This window comes from Nematostella vectensis, chromosome 1 (assembly GCF_932526225.1).
Source record: "Nematostella vectensis chromosome 1, jaNemVect1.1, whole genome shotgun sequence".
Taxonomy (NCBI): Eukaryota; Metazoa; Cnidaria; class Anthozoa; order Actiniaria; family Edwardsiidae; genus Nematostella; species Nematostella vectensis.
In genome coordinates this window covers 13071888-13088793 of record NC_064034.1, presented here as the reverse complement: position 1 = coordinate 13088793, position 16906 = coordinate 13071888, and the positions used below count along the sequence as shown (strand labels likewise).

The 16906-nt window shown below is 38.1% G+C and overlaps 2 long non-coding RNA genes across 3 annotated transcripts; one reads left to right on the top strand and one right to left on the bottom strand.

Annotated features, from left to right (window-relative positions):
* Positions 1-91: 91 nt before the first annotated feature.
* LOC116620125 lies at positions 92-1614 on the bottom strand. Of its 2 annotated transcripts, none has more exons than XR_007312105.1 (2): positions 1557-1614; positions 92-364 (listed from the first exon to the last, which is right to left on the bottom strand). It is a non-coding gene; the product is annotated as an uncharacterized LOC116620125 (long non-coding RNA). The 2 variants fall into 2 exon arrangements; XR_004297027.2 differs by lacking the exon at positions 1557-1614 and adding an exon at positions 740-1228.
* Positions 1513-5792, top strand: LOC125568110. Its single transcript, XR_007312104.1, has 2 exons — positions 1513-1790; positions 4670-5792. It is a non-coding gene; the product is annotated as an uncharacterized LOC125568110 (long non-coding RNA).
* The last annotated feature ends 11114 nt before the right edge of the window (positions 5793-16906 follow it).

Here is a 16906-nt window from a genome sequence, read left to right as displayed (position 1 = left end):
AAACGACGCACAAACGACCGTTGGCTCCTCTCTAGGAGTTATCACCTCGTTCCCTAGCAGCCGCACTCCACGTGTAATAGTAGAAAATTCGTTACTTGTCCTCGTTATTTTTTATTATTTCATATAAAAATATTAAAGTTCTCCATTAATTTATACATTGTGTCATTGTAGAACTAGTTTCTCCATAAATTGGAGATGATATTGGATGATTTTATTGTAAGTGTGCCACCCTCGCCAAATAGCGGGTCAAATTTCAAACCGCTGTTAAGTCCACAAAGGGCACTTGTTCTTAAGCGTGGCGACGGGAATGGCTTCATCCAAGGTTTCTATGACAATTGTGGCGTCCTCTTCATTAAGAACCTTCCTGAGAAAATAACCATAAAAAATATATAAAAAAGATGACCAAGACTTTTATGGCCAGCTTTGTAAGATATTTCAAAAGCCCAATTACACACTGTCCCGAGGACAGAGGAAAATTAACTTACACAATGCAGGAAACAGAGGATTCTATTGAAGCAGTATTTTGAGAACACAGGTCTCGTGAGATACAAGCAGCTCTGTACAAAGAGCTATTCACCACCGTGTGTCTGATGATGGCTCGTCAATAACGACGCACAAAACAAAAAGGCTCTTAAGTATCTAGCCCATTGAAAGGACAAAACCTTTCCTTGTGTTAATTAACTAGGAGTTCATGGCAAATTAAAGTATTGATATCTAGTCTCATTTTTGTTGTTCTTACCTTTTTTCCACTTCAAACGTCTGATGTATTTTTATTTTTATTTTCGTTTTTTTTCTTATATCATTTTTTACGTCTTGTTTGCCGATAATATGCCATCAAGCAGTATTTAGAACTTTTCGTGATATATAGTCTCTTCACTTTTAAATTTATTACAGAGAAATTGAAGGGATTTTCGGCATCATTCTCATAATTCGAGTGCACAAATTCAAACTGTATCCTGGAAACCTGCCGTTAATTCTTACGGTTTCTTAGGGATCAAAGATTAAAAATAAACAGACTTCAGTTGGACAATTCTCCAAACAGGTTTACGCGTCTTTTCTGGCTGGACTCTAGACGAGGGCATGCGAAGACCGCGTCCTCTTGGGCGTGGAGAGAAACCAAGAAACCGTTAGCTATGGTTCAATAGAATCAGCCAGAGTGAATGATGTTAAAACAGTTCCTACGTGAACAATAAAAGCATTGAATCAAATTGAATCCTATAATTCCAAAGTTCAGAATTTTACCGTAAAAGTTTCAATCAGTATTTGGCCGATAAAAAGTAGTTGGGCTGTTTTGGAGGCCGAAACGCAACAAAATTTGCAATGCAGCAGTCGGTATTTGGCCGATCAAAAGTAGTTGAGCTGTTTAAGAGGCCAAAAGGCAACAAAATTCGCAATGTAGCAATCAGTATTTGGCCGATAAAAAGTAGTTGGGCTGTTTTAGAAGCCAAAAGGCAACATAATTGGCAATGTAAAATTTCCAATAAAATTGATTCATTCTCTAACATAGAACGCATCTCTATCAAGACTATGCGTGTACATCCATAATAATAACACACTTTTAAAGCTGCTTGTCGCTTTTAAAAAAAATGTTAGCTATTTCTTTCTGGTTAGGACTGATTACTGCACTGTCAAGAATGTTATCAACATCGAGTTGATAAGTCCTGCCTACCGCCTACCCCTAGTCGCCGGAAGCACACCTTTGCATCTCAATTTACTTAAGCCTGAAACTGTAACATACGCCCCCTACCCTAATAATTTCAGAGAGGCGTGGAAGATTAAAAAACAAGCAGGTACTGTATGTTCAATCTTACTGAAAAAATCACATTTGTTTTAGATCCATCAAGTATTTTATTTGTATTCGAACTTAAAAAGAATCTGTACGGTGGTAAGCATAAGCCTTTAATCTTTGACTTCTTGATGATTCCTAGTGTTTATATTGTAGATCGAGGCTTCTCGCAAAACTAGAGGACACGAAAGCCACCGTAAACCCCTACTTCAAATACGTTGTCAGTGCAAATGGCAAATGGCGATTCCCGAATGACATTTCTAGTATCGAAAAAGTAGGGAACTCGTCACATTTCTACTGAATGCAGGAACATATGAATAAATTAGCGGATTCATACTTTCATCTTTAATATAACAAATCATTAAAACCACAGGAAGCGGTTGTCCGTTAGAACTACCATTTGCCATTTGTCGTTTGCACTGACAGCGTTTTGAAATTGAGCCATTTAATGAAGAACACTTCTCTAGTAAAAAATCAGTGAAAGACAAGAGCAAATCTAATGAACTTGATAAGCTTGTTTGAAATTCAAACATATTTTGTTTGAGTGTAGAGGCTCATTTTATGGTTCCCAGGCTATCGCAACCTTGCCACCTTCTGAACCGTCCAGCCCAGTCCTTTCTCTCTTTTACTAACTCCAGTACTGGGCGGTTAAAACAACCTTTTTGTTTGAAATGGCGGGTTTTTACTGGAATCACTTTAGCGAATGCTAAGAAAACTACAGCGCACAGCTACGGCTATAATTTTCTTTTTGACTCTCTCATTGTCAAACAAATCTCTCATCTTTTGAACAATATGGTTTTAATGCTGTACACTTTGCATTGAAGTCAGCCTTTCGTACCTTTACTCTAGCGATTCAACACTACGATTGTGTTTGTTTTGAGTAAGTACGCAGCTGCTTTGTCTCCTATTATCTTTGCTCTACAAAGGAGTTCTTTTGTCTCTATTCTTCTCGTTCTTTGTGTCGAGGTGCGGATATTGTTCATTTGCCCAATCAAATTGCAGCTTGTAAGAGCTGCGTACTGACCCTTTGTTTTCGCCAGAGCACGCGCATGCGTTATTGAGCACTGCCGTCATACCCTGATTGTCAAGATATACAAGAATATGTTTGTTTGTTTGAGACCCCATAGTGCTTAGCCATATCTAGAAAGTTCTACCTATGGTAGAAATTCTTAACATTTCTAGGATTTTTTTAGCGTTTTGCGGCTTTCTTGACATAACAATATAAGAACCCCAGAATGTTCTTTGGCGAGCACTTGCGAGCACCCCGTTTTTTGAGCGAGACCGAGTATTTTTAGTTGTTCAATAAATCGAGCAGCGAGCACATTGAAAAATGCAATGTGAGCACATCGAAAAATACAATGCGAGCACAGAGGAAAACACAATGCGAGCACGGCGGAAAAAAATTGCACGAGCATGCGAGCATTCTGTGAAGTATACAGCTAATCAAAACTAATTAAATATAGATTATTTATACATTCAACTTTTTCTACTTTAGAAAATAAGTCACACTAGCGACAATTTCAAGAATTTCTGAAAACATATTTTAGGACTAATGCAATTGACAAATGTTGGTCCTATTTACGTACATTGCCTAATATGATCTTGTAATAAATAATCAATCAATTACAAATAATCATTTGAATGTTATATTTACTTTGAAAACTACTTTAAAAAGACGTCTATAATGGAAAAAAAAACCCTTCATGGGATTTCCGAAACCAATGCCACCCAGTCATACCTTTGGGTATTGGTTATTTGGTAAGAATAACATTTTCCTGGGCGTTTAGTTAAATTTCGACGAGACCAACCTTGCTTCTTTCGTAGCTCCGCTACGATAACGTGTATTCAAAATCCAAACACAGTTTCAAGAGTAAAGTGATAACCATGGGGCTTGAGAAGTTTGGAGTTTGAGTAGGTTGTCTTACCAACAGGAACCCAGGAAACCAGTAGCCTTTGTTCAGACCCCCGTAATTCTACGGAGGTCTGTATGCAGGCTAGGCAACCAGAGGCTCGATTTTTTTTTAAGCGAAGCGATAAAATTTTGCCGACGGGGAGTCAAGCGAATAGGTCGTAACCGAAGTCCATATATTATGTGCTCAATAGAAGAGGGCTCCAGCTACTGGTTCCCAGGGTAACCAGGCAATAAAAATACGGAAATTCTGGCAATTCAATCGATTCATGTCATTATCATAGAGAAAATGACTACTAAAACAATTTCAAGGTTATGGTAACTCGACGCAGGTTGCCTCACAGCCTGGGTGTTTTTTAAGCACAAGTCGACGCGTTTTAATAAAGCTTCCCTTAAAACCTTCGAAATATCTTTGATTGTAATGAAGACCCACGAGCAAAGCCAATTTTTGTTTACTTGTTGATAAATATAGAACTGATCAACAACTGAGAAAACAAAGGAAATTATCAATACAGATTTAATTAGCCTGTTAAATAGAGTTGAACGTTAAAGATTTCAATCACTGTAAACCAAATTTGCGCGCATTTGGTCGAATCTAAGAACTTGCTGAGTTGGATCACGTCCAATACTGAATGTTTATCTTCTATAAAAGCCCATTCTCACTAAGGAAGTAAGCGAAGACATACAATACGTGTAATAATATTGTAAGATTGCGCGTGTAAAAATCGTTGCGAAAAGAGACTCCGCTTACTTCTCATCATTTTCTCCCACGTGTAAGCTCATACGTTTGCCCTTTGTCTCCTCTCCGTCACCGATAGTAATAAAAGCCAGCTTGACAAAATAGATTCATTTTCTTTGTTAAAACGCTTTTAGCAGTGACATTCTCTTATATCCATTGAACTTCTTGTACCATATGATTAGTGGGGGTATTTGGGCAAGTTGTATAATGGCTTTTTTTTACCCCTCAAAACTAGCAAGCGAGCAAAGTACCACCTGGATCGTGTGGACCTGATTGCCATGCGACACGGCACCACGAGACACAAGTGGCTGTCAAAACTACACGCAAGATAAATGAACAATCTAGTTGATATTAAGACTGTTTAAGCGATTTATTACATGGTGAATTGAAGAGGCTCCATAGGAAATATATAATATAGTAAATATTAACTTCTATGGTGCTTCAACAGAGAGGGATATCATAAAAAACACATTTACGTGGAAGAAATATATGGCAACACACTCAAACGATCAACATGGAAAGGAGAAAGGGTTTCAGAGTTTCTAGTTGATTGAATGTACTTAGACTAAACAGTCAGTGGCGTGTAACGAGCCCGCTTTTGTGTTTTCGCTTGTCATGCTATTTTAAGACTTTCTAGATCTATGAGATGACCTGGACGAGGGAGGGGGGGATTGAAATGCTTTATTGGCACCGTATCAATCATGTCATTAGGTTGTTCAAGCCAATAGAATTACTTACAGGTGTCTATTTATATATACAATTTTCCGTGCTAGCCACGGCCCTGACAATTTGCTGTAAGCTAGCAGGTAATTTTTCGTTGTAGTCTTAATGATAGATGCCATACTTACCCTAACAACATACACCACTCGAGTTTCGCTGCTAATAGTTCTATGCTGAGGCCATTTGGGAGATTTATTACACTTTAATCAAATCTCCTGAAGATATTTTCCCTTGTAAGGAGAGGATGTAACGTTCTTGTGGCTTATTACAAAATTCAAAACTTAAAAGGCTGTAAATGATAACAAATTAGTGTTGTTCGATTAAAATCATTACAAAATGTAATGTTTGAGAGGCGTGTTTTTCAACCGGAACTTTAGTGATTTTTTTCATTAGACTTTGCTTTACATCTTGAAAATCTCGAGTTGAAAATTGCGGAATACCTCTTCTTCCTCGGTGAACTATTTTGAAATGACATGGCGAGCTCATATTTTTCTTTAAGATTGGAAATATTTCTAGTTATTTCAGATAGATAGGCAGATTCTAATAACGTAGTTGCCAAGAAAAAATTATACTTATTTGTAACATGAAAGAATAAAACTTTCTCAATCGTCAGGTATACCTGCACACGTACAGTTAAATCTATGAATTGAGTTTATGATATTATTATAGAATCAATTTATAAACAGCAAATAGTTCAAAATAATTATGTTCAAAATCCCAGGTAAAAGAGCACTTCATGAACAAAAGCATTGCATCAACTTAAATTGTCCTTACATTAATTAAGCTTCTCTAGAACACTGCTGTGTTACCAATCTTTTATTTGTACTGGGTAACATTTGTACTATTTTTCCCCTGAAAAATGCATAGAATAAGATAAATAATATAAATATAAATAAATAATATTAAAGAAAGAAACGAGGAATGTAATTTGCGATGTTTTGCGTTTAATATTTGCGTGCGTCAGTGTTCTAAAATCCGTGGATAACGTCAGGGTGTCATAAAGAAAATGATGAAACAAAATAGACGCACAAGAAATAATTAGTGGTTTTAGTAACTATTTTCACATAAGATTGTACTTGGAGAATCCATTTTTCGTTATCCTCATTGGATGGATAAAGGATAATGAATAAAGCAAATGGCCGAGGGGGGGAGGGGGGGGTGCGCAGTCATATGTATCATACGGAAAAAGCATAGTATTTGAAGATTGGTTCTTTAATAAGAAATGAGGCACTTTTTGGCCGCTAAGGAGAGGGGGGGGGGGGGGGGGGAGGGTTGCGCGTCCCATAGTCTGCACCAGCATAACCTTGATTCGTTTTGAATTTACGTTGTTTATTTTTTGTACCCATGAATCACTGCGTATTACGATATATGGGTTCTCCTTATTTGAAATAGGTACATATGTTCTGTTTTCTTGTGTACAAGACTATAAAAAAAAAAGAATAGGAAACATGTGACTGGAAGCATCTCAGTTCTCTGTTTGAATCAGCCGATGGAAATGGGTGCCCATGTTGGTGGGCCTTGGTGGAGCGTAACTAGCCTTCTTGTTATGGCAACCTAAAACTAACAAAAAGAATCTGGATACCTAAAGTTAACTATCCTAACTAGAATCGCCTATGCCAGTAGCGGATCTAGGGGGAGGGTTTAAGGGGTTTAACCCCCCCCCTTTGGCCTGCCAGAAAGCCATATGTAACAAAAAAAATACCCCCTTCCCCCTTTGTCACTGAGCAAACCCCCCTTTAGCAAAAAGCTAGATCCACCCCTGTGTGCTATTACCCCCCTCCCCCCTTTGTCTTTGAGCAAACTCCCCCCTCTAGCAAAAAGCTAGATCCGCCCCTGTGTGCTATTACCCCCCTCCCCCCTTTGTCTTTGAGCAAACTCCCCCCTCTAGCAAAAAGCTAGATCCACCCCTGTGTGCTATTACCCCCCTCCCCCCTTTGTCTTTGAGCAAACTCCCCCCTCTAGCAAAAAGCTAGATCCGCCCCTGTGTGCTATTACCCCCCTCCCCCCTTTGTCTTTGAGCAAACTCCCCCCTCTAGCAAAAAGCTAGATCCACCCTTGTGTGCTATATCCCCCTCCCCCCTTTGTCTTTGAGCAAACTCCCCCCTCTAGCAAAAAGCTAGATCCGCCCCTGTGTGCTATACCCCCCTTCCTTTGGATGATGCCATGTAATAGACACAGGATATGAAATTAAAGATTTCAAAATGCCTCTTTTAGAAAGACGCCCAAGATTTACGAACCTCGATATTCATTTGAAAAAAAAGGTATCATATTTTGATTTGCAAGGACAAACTATTTACTTTTGTAGCAACATTTCAACTTTGTTTAACAGAGCGACTTCGTGTCGCAATATAGTGAGTACTTCACTACGATCTATAAATAGACGCCGCCCTCTTACCAAAAATAATAATAATAATAATGCCCTTAAACACCGCCGCTAGATTTCAAAAATAACTTTGCAAGAGATGAGTACAAACAACAGAACATCCCACTTCTTTAAATATGATTTCTTTCAGAAATACTTGTTGCGCTAGAATGCCATGGGCATATTTATTCACTGCACCGGCACCGTATTAAAAACCGCCCAACAATTACTCTAAAAGCTGTAATATCAATTCTATAAACTAACCTCTAGGCAATATTTATAAGTTCTATAAACACTTAGTATGTTAATCCATAGTTAATCTTGGTACGAGTCTGTAAAAAAGTTAACAAAAAGTTAGGCTATTGAAAAATGCATAGAGATTACGAGTGGTTTGAAAAGCCATAAAGCCTTAACGCATGTCGCATATAATAAATGCCAGCCGTCATTAGCATCTTGCCTCTTGCTTTTCAAGTCCACAGCGAAGGGTTTTTGATACGCATCTTTGCATTTTTATTCGTTCGTTGTTGTTTACGAGTTTGACACTAAACAATTATAACATACGCTTAAGGCGATCTTGTATAAATAAACATCAAGTTACGAATAAACAGACTCATGTGATCCTGAGTCCATTTTCTAGCTCGAGTGAGTTGGATCAACAGAAATATGGAAAGCAAAACATGGCATATTAAAAAGGAAATTGCTAGTGCACAACCAACTTATTTTTTGTGTTAGCTCTTATCATCAAAGAATTGTTTTTTTTCGTTAGCGAACATTCTCGTTAATGGACGAGATATTGGACTAAGCACCTAGCGCACAAAGACACATCGCAACCTACAACCAAGGTAAACAGATGGTTTTTTTTTTAAAAAAAGAAAGAAAAATGTATATTATTTCAGTTGAAAGATTACTTGAACAAACTCAATAAGCATCGAATTGAACTATAAAGGGTTAACTGGGATAAACTTTAAAATGTGGGGCTTTTATCAAACAGTCAAAAACCCAATGCAAACAGTGGCAGCACCTCTGGCCAAAACAAAGCAAAAGCTTAAAAGCTCAGATTACCAGGGCTGTAGCTAACCAGGATGGGGGGGGGGGGAGCTGCTCCATTAGTAGACTTTAACAACACACTAGCATACACACATTGGCAGCAGTCGGTCCAAGACGGGACGCTATCACAGTCTATTACCCGTGCACTTCGGCAACCATGGTGCTAGTGTTAAAGTGCCCTTAGTAGAGCAGGAATTTACAAAAGAGATGTAAAAAAATAAATAGCATCTGGCCCGAAAATAAATTTCTAAGGCTCACTCCCTGAAAAACGTTTTCTAGCCAAGCCTTGGTTGGTACAGTGTCAGGTTGTAGCCAGACGTAGCATTTATTAACAGTGATTTTTATAGAGTCTTCAAGGTATTCAAATATCTTCTTAGACTAGAAGTTCTCGTGGAGAAGTGCTCGAGCTCATAGATTGGTTGGTCATTCAATTGCAAGGGTTAAATCAATATTCTTTTAGATTTGTGTGGGGCAGTTCGCACATTTTCCATAAGCCAGATTTACGCAAGACCCCCTTTTCTTTGCAGCCACTGTCTTGGCTGATCACTAACCCTTTGTTTCATGGTTTCCCTGTTTGTTTTATAAAAGAAATAGAACAAAAACAAATTGCTTGTAGTTTTATTTCATCAAACAAAAAAAAATAAATTGACGGCATTGTATGTCTAGAAAAGGTGATGTCTGATAACCATAACAAACAATCTGATTAGCTGTGGAGGGGATTTGCAGTTATAGATATTATGGAAAGTAAGTATATTTTAAAAAGACTGCTTTTTGGTGGTTGAGTTGGAGGGGCACAACCCGTGTGCCCACCCCGAGCTGCATGCCTGTACATACGCAGTAAACTATTTGGGTCTAAGTGGTGGCCTTGATAATAGCTACTGAAATGATCACTGCTCATGTGTTAACATATAGTGAGCTATACAGAATTTATGATCTCCTGCTTCTCCCTAACAATAGCTTCTGCATATAAGTACACTGCAGTATTCACTGGAGCCCACTGATTTCTGAAGAATCTCTGTGTCTCCTTCGTGGCTGTGTTTGCCTTGGTTTAAAAAAATGTAGCAATGAATTTTGTTTTACTTCTTGGGCAATGATTTGCAATCATAGTAGTTCTGGACTGGACATTGCTGTGGAAAAACAGACTCAAAATATAAAATACTGCAAACCCAGTATCGAATAAAACATAACAATTTTATGTCTGATATTAGAAGGGCCGAGAAGCGGGGCAGAGAAATGAGATTATTCGGATTGATTTTGTTTATATTTCCCTTTGTACACAAGTCTCATCAAATAACACAGAGATCTACTGAATGAATTATTTACCCGTCATTTTAGGAATTTGGTTGGTTTGTCTTCCCTTCATAGCGTTTTTCGCTCAGTTGCATTTAAAAACAAAGCCTTACAGTACAATCGTCAGGCAATGGGATTTGGGCTGTTTGAATACCTTTCGCTTTGCCCTTAGGTAAACACAGGGCAAGTGCGAAAAATAATTGCCGCTTTGCCAAAGGTAGCCCAAATCAGGGAGCCCAGACCAGACCGACACATACCGACAGAAGCATACACAACGTCCAAACACAGCACGCATCGCACGCATAGAAAACAAAGTGTTTTGTGGGGGGAGGGGAGGGTGATTTGATTTTCAAGATGGCGGCGTCTTGTTCCACAGGAAACCCAAATCGATATGAGCTGAGTTTTTTTAGCTATATTCGGCTGGCAACGGAAAGATTAGATTTGGTTTTAAATAGACCAAATAGATCCAAAAATAGACTATCACAATAAGTTCATCGATGTGTCCAGAGCACATTAAATAAGGTCTTTAACTTAATCGGTTGTCATAGCACACATTTCTTCTTTGTTTCTCTATCGGGTCTCACTGAATCACAGTTAATATCTTCGTCTTTTTCACTTTGCATGTTTTATCGCCATTATATCCTGAGTTTCACAGCCCTAGAAAATCAGTTTTATACAGCCATATATATTTTGTACAAGTACCAAGCGGGGCTAAAATTCTATGGAGAATAGAGCTCTATTGAACAATCTCAGTGAGCTCACACGGCAAGCATGACAGCATTGGTTCGAATCTGCATCAATACTGAGGTGTTGTGAAAAGATCACAGGCCCGTACCCAGGATTTTTTTGGGTGAGGTGGGGGTGCGAAACCCGAAAAAGTGGGCCTAATTTTTAGTTTTGTCTACACATAGCACGTCTATTGAGAACCAAAAGTGGCTGTCCTGCACCCCCCTGGGTACGAGCCTGGATCAAGAAGCAGTATAGACGCTGTACGCTCGACTTGTGCACCTACGCAACCACGTGACAGGGCCCATAAAAACAAACAAAGACTTCGGCCTTTGAAGTTCGCCAAGTTTCGTAACCATTTCCCTCTACTAACTGAATACAAATGTACGCTGAGAAAAATATGGCGTTATCAGGCCCGTACCCAGAGGGGGTGCAGGGGGTGCGAACGCACCCCCCCAGACACACACACAACGGCCGAACTTTTGGTTCTCAATAGACGTGCTATTTTTAGTTTGTAGACAAAACTCAGAATCATAAGCAAGATCATTCTAGTATGTAGCCAAATTCGACAATAAACGTCCCGTAGAGACACTGCAAAGGCATAAAAAAATCCCTTTGTTCTTTCGGAGGTGGTTAGATTTTTATCAGAGAACTCCCTCCCTTCCCCCCCCCCCCCCCCCGGAAGGTCTACTTTTTCGGATTTCGCACCCCCCCCCCCCAAGAAAAATCCTGGGTACGGGCCTGATTATCACTCAAGATTGAGCATAAATTTACAACAACACCTTGAAAAAGAGTTAGGCCATTATCAAATCTATACTATATATAATACGCTAAGGAATGGACTGTTGACCGGCTTTTACGAAAAAACGGCTGAGCTAGAAAACTTCGAAACCACGTATTTTCCACACATTGCCGGAGAGAAGGTGTGCAAAATGTCTTGTTATCGTTATTTAGAAAGGCATTATTCCTAGCTTGAAAAGAAAGTAGATTATTCAGCTCCATCGCGCATAAACAAAATGGTTCGCACACAAGAAAACGGAAGAAAAAGAACTTTTATCTACAACTGCAAGACTTTATTTTTGAACAACTTCAATTCAATCCATTAAAGGACGGTGCATAAACGCTTATTTAATCATCAGATCTAGTGTGGTGCACAACACTTCTTATTTTATCAGATCAATTTTGAATACGTTAAGTTAATATGTAGGGATACGTCTTGTTAATGTGTAGGGAAACGTTTAGTTGATGAGTAGGGAATGTACAGATTGCATTTTGAATGGAAATGTATCACATTTCAAAGCTATTTCGGACGACATTTCGATTTCCATTTAGCCAGTGGCTGTGAGAAAGTCGTTGAAACCAAAGCACTCTCTGCTCTAGCTATCCTAAAGCCCGTGCTCCAGTGTTTCATCACCTCAGAAGTCCTCAGAAGCCGACTTTGAACATCCATTAACAAAAAAAGTGCTCCAATGGTGCACCGCGGGTTATTCCATCGAGCGCATTTCCCTTGATAATGGTGCGTGCTGCGTGGGCCTGTTTTGTTTTTAACGTATTGATTCAATTTCTCAAGAGAAGGGCTTCATGATCCTTTCATTTGGAATTCAAATGAATAAAAAATCCACCCCCTACAAACATCATCTTTAAAATGGGTAAGTTTCACATAAACTAAAAACTTCATTCCTCTAACAGGGGGTAAAATAGTAAGCTTACAAAAATACTCACGGTCCCCCCTCCCTCCCCTCGGTTTCCCATAAGACTCCGATCCTTAATACTGTCGATCCTTAATATTGTCGTTACCAGAAAGAGCAATTTAAACTTGATACACAACCAAACAGTCATTTGGCTGAATTGCATCTCTTTGCTATTTGTATTACATCCAAATTAAAGTACCATTCTATCGGTGAACCAAGGAAGATAAGATACTAGAAATTATAACTGCAGCATGCCACTTGTGGAAATTTGTGAAATAATTAAGAATCTTCATTTTCTCAGCGAAATCTTAAAAATGTAAAGGATCCACTCCAAACCAACACCAACATCTTGTTAGCGTCGCTAGCCGTCACTGAGCTGATGGTAGGCTGTATAGCTCAACCTTTATTCATAACCAGAGAGTACTTTCACCTTAACGGGGTTCCAGACTGCAACATAGGGATGGCCTACAGTTGCATTCAGTTCTTAGCCGGCGGTGCATCCATCGCTCACATCATTCCGATCACCCTCGAATGATACATTGCAATCAAGTATCCAATGAAGAGCTCTCTTTGGATTACCAAAAAGAGAATCAAGATCGTTATCATGGCATCGTGGCTTTTAGCGATTTATATCTTTGCTCTGACCATAGTTGGTTTCAAGGCAGAACTGAAAGCCGGCAAAATTGTCAGAGACATCTCCGCTTTTAAAGTCATGCTTGTAACTTCTATCGTGGTGACTTTATGCTATTTTAATATTTTTCGTATTAGTAGCCACCATAAGCGATGTCTGTTCGTCTTGGCTAGAACAGTAGGTTCGAACGAGGACAAAAAGCGCTGGATCCGTGAAAATAAAGCAGCCAAGACGACTGCTATTATCATTGGCATGTTTTTCTTCTCTTACTTGCTTCCATTTGCTTTTGTCGTATTGGTGAATACGCACCCAGACTCGAATGAGAGTAGCTTAGTGTATGCTCTTTTAACCCTATCGCAGACTCTTGCACTAATCATATCGCCCGCTAATCCTGTTATATACTGCTGTAGAAATCATGCCTTTACACTGGCTATCCAGCAAATGGTATTTAGAAAGAAAGGCGTCAGAAAAGGGAAAAGAGAGAATAAAGGAAAAGAGGAGGGGAAAAAAGAAGGAAAATGCCACGAGAAACCTAAAGGCGTGGAATCTGGACCAACCCTAGAAGGCACAAATACAGGCCGACAAGGGGAAAGAACTAACAACGATGAGGCAGAGACGCAAATAACATAGATGAAGGAAAAACAAACGGATGGTACAATAGGCTTGGAAATGTAAAAAAAAAAACACACACACACAAGCACAATAAAAAATACTAGATGTTATATGAAATATCAAATAATTAAATGATCTTTACATGTAAGAGAAAAAAGTAAAAGGATAAAAACAGGTAGCGAACGAAGTAAAAAAGTGCAGAGGGAAAAAATTTGGTGTGAAATTGTACTAGCTCGTGGTGCCCATAACCAAATATGGCGCGACGAACCATGTATTGATGCTATGATTGACAAGCTCGCGCAATCTAAAAATAGCTTTCATGGACGACATCATGGGCCACGGGATTCGTTCTCTTATATCATGGTCTCTTGTTGTAGCTGAAAACACAACCGTCTTTTTATCGTTATTTAGAAAGGCATTATTCCTACCTCGAAAAGAAAGTAGATTCTTTAGCCCCATCGCGCATAAACAAAACGGTTCGCAAACAAGAAAACGGGAGAAAAGAGCTTTTATCCACAACTGCAAGACTTTTGAATTTTTAACAACTTCAATTCAATCCATTAAAGGACGGTGCATAAAAGCTTATTTAATCAGATCGAGATGCGGTGCACAACACTTCTTATTTTATCAGATCAATCTCGATATAAGAAGTGAGTATATAAGTACTCTTCTTCCAGTTCTTCGACCTCAAAAGTACTCTTCTTCCAGTTCTTCGGACTCAAAATGAAGGCATTTGTTCAAAGCACCAGGAAGCCCATTACATTGAAGGATAAGTTTTGTACAACAAAGAATTGCTTTTCGCGGATATTTCACGGGTAACCACTAGTTACCTAATATATAGATTTAGGCACTGCCTAAAAGCGGAGCCAGCATTAAACACCTGTGTTGACTGATTGAGGTATTTTTGGGGGATCTAGGATCCTGCTCTTTACTGAGATTTATTTATTGTACCAACGAAATGGATCCAGGCCTTATTCAATAATTTAAATTATGCAGTACATCAAAGTTAACAAACACAATTCCTGGTGTGAATATGGCTGTCAAAGTCGTCAAGAGTCTAATGGTAAATTCTTATGTCCCATCATAGAAGTTCCATTATAAATATTTTTTTTAATCAAAACAATACTCCGACAAGCTTTGCCCTTGTGCAGAATAGGTCATGGATGTAACAGCATTCCAAAGAGTTGAAATAATATATTTAGACTGTTTAGATGCCATACTGTAATTTTTATGTATTGATTTAGTGGCGATTCTCTCCTTCATTGGACCTAATATTCAGAAAATGTCCGGAAATTAAAATCCAAAAATATATCTCCTTTCATGCATTACATATTGGTGCACCCACCATTTACCATATAGTGGCCTTGTTGTTGGTGGCCTACTCCAAAATGAATGCAATGAAGAAAAAACAGATTGATTTTGGAAGCAAATCCTAAAAAAAACATCTAAGGCATCACTGACAGTGCTAAAATGCTAACTTCTAATTTCAAACCAAACCCTTTCATTGATCTATGTTTGGGGTAGAGAGGAAGGAAAGAATATCAATTGACTAAAAAATAGTCGACGGGGGAGGAGATATAAAGGGAATTGACTCAACTTGAAAGGTTTGAAAAAAATATAACAGTAATGAAAGTACTTTGATTGAGCATTTCTTGACATTTTCCCTTTCCCATTATCTTAACCCTTTCATCACCACAGGCCTCTAAAGAGGCCATCTCTATGCTATCCAAGCTATGTGAACAGAATTCTATTATTGAAAAAGAACAAGGATGTTGCTAGTGTTATAAAGTTTAAGTATCTTGCCCTAAAAAAACCTTCCCTTAATAAAAGTTCCATTAATGTACATTTGTAAAGCTACATTCTGACAAGCTTTTTCCTTGCGAAGAACAAGTAATGGATGAGACAGGATTTCAAAGATAGAATATAGTGTCAGACACAATTTTAAATAAGATGCAATACTGAAGTTTTAATGTACCATTTTAAGTGGGGATTTTCCATCCCCATGGGAATTAATATCTACAAATATACATCCAGTAATGCATTATATTTTGCTGTTTTTAGAAACCCTGGATCCAACCATTCCAATGAAATAAATCTAAACCTTTAAAATAAATGTAATGGAAAAGAGACTTGGAAAGGAAATCCTAAAAAGAAGATACAAGTGAAAGTACTAAATGAAAATTTCTAATGTAAAAATCAAATCTGTTTATTAATTTATTTTTGGTGTAGAGGGGAAATAGCAAAGAGCATCAATTGCATAAAAATAGTCAACAGGGAAAAGGAAAGGAAGAAATATGACTCTTCTTTAAATGTTTAAAAAGAAAATATAATAACAATAATGTGATAATTATATTCAGTACTTTCCTAAAATATCCCCTTTCCCATTATCTTTAGGTTAATAGAAAACTGTTTTCGTTACAGATTTATTATTTAAAAAGCAAAATTATGTTTTTAGTTTTATATAAGTATCTTGTTCTAAAAAAACCTATTGAGTGTGTACTGCTGAATCACATAGTAATGCCCTAGTCATTTGAGCCCCCTCCCTCATGGTCCCGCGGAAGTCAGGGGTTAATGTGGGGTTTTAGATTACTTTTTAACCAGAATATATCAAGAGGGGTGGTGGTATTGACTGTTTTTGACTCTTAACTTGGAAACAGGCTTTTATTAAAGTCTAATCCCCCACCCTTTCCAGGGACCATGTGTGTGGGGGGGTATCAAATGACTAGTGAATAAGAACTCCCTACTGTCTTTCAGACATGTCTTTCAAGACATGGTTTTCAATTCTCATGTCTTTAGCATTCATCTTGGCCCTCAGGTAGTCCCTGGTTCATAAAAGAATGACATTTCTTTCAAAACAATCTTTTCATCAAGACATTTATAATCTGACTAATTTCCTCAAATATTTGAAAAAAAAATAAACACATGAGATGTAAGATGCAGACAATAACAATACATATTGGCAATAGGGGTTGAATTTTGTTTTGTTTTTATCCTCGGTAAGGAAAATTTCTCTTGTAAGTTGAAAAAGTTGCTGTATCTTCTAAGGATGTATCTTCTTAGGACTAAGAGCACAGGATATAAAGACAAGAACGGTCTTCTTTACCAGTATATGACAAATGCAACACGATATTGGTTAGCCTTTATGAAATATTTCAACAGAATCAAGAATAAAGATAGAACAAAGAATGTCAAAACAAAAGGTGTTATGCTCATTCTCAAAGCAAACAAAAAGGACAACAAAAAGCCCAATAACTGTCATATCCTACAATAGAAATCGTCGTCTGAAACTCACCTTGCATTTTGTCGCTTTCTTGTGGTTGTGTTCGCTTTTTAATATGAACTATTACTTACTTAAACTTACTAGCAAAAACCAGACATATCCTTACATAAATC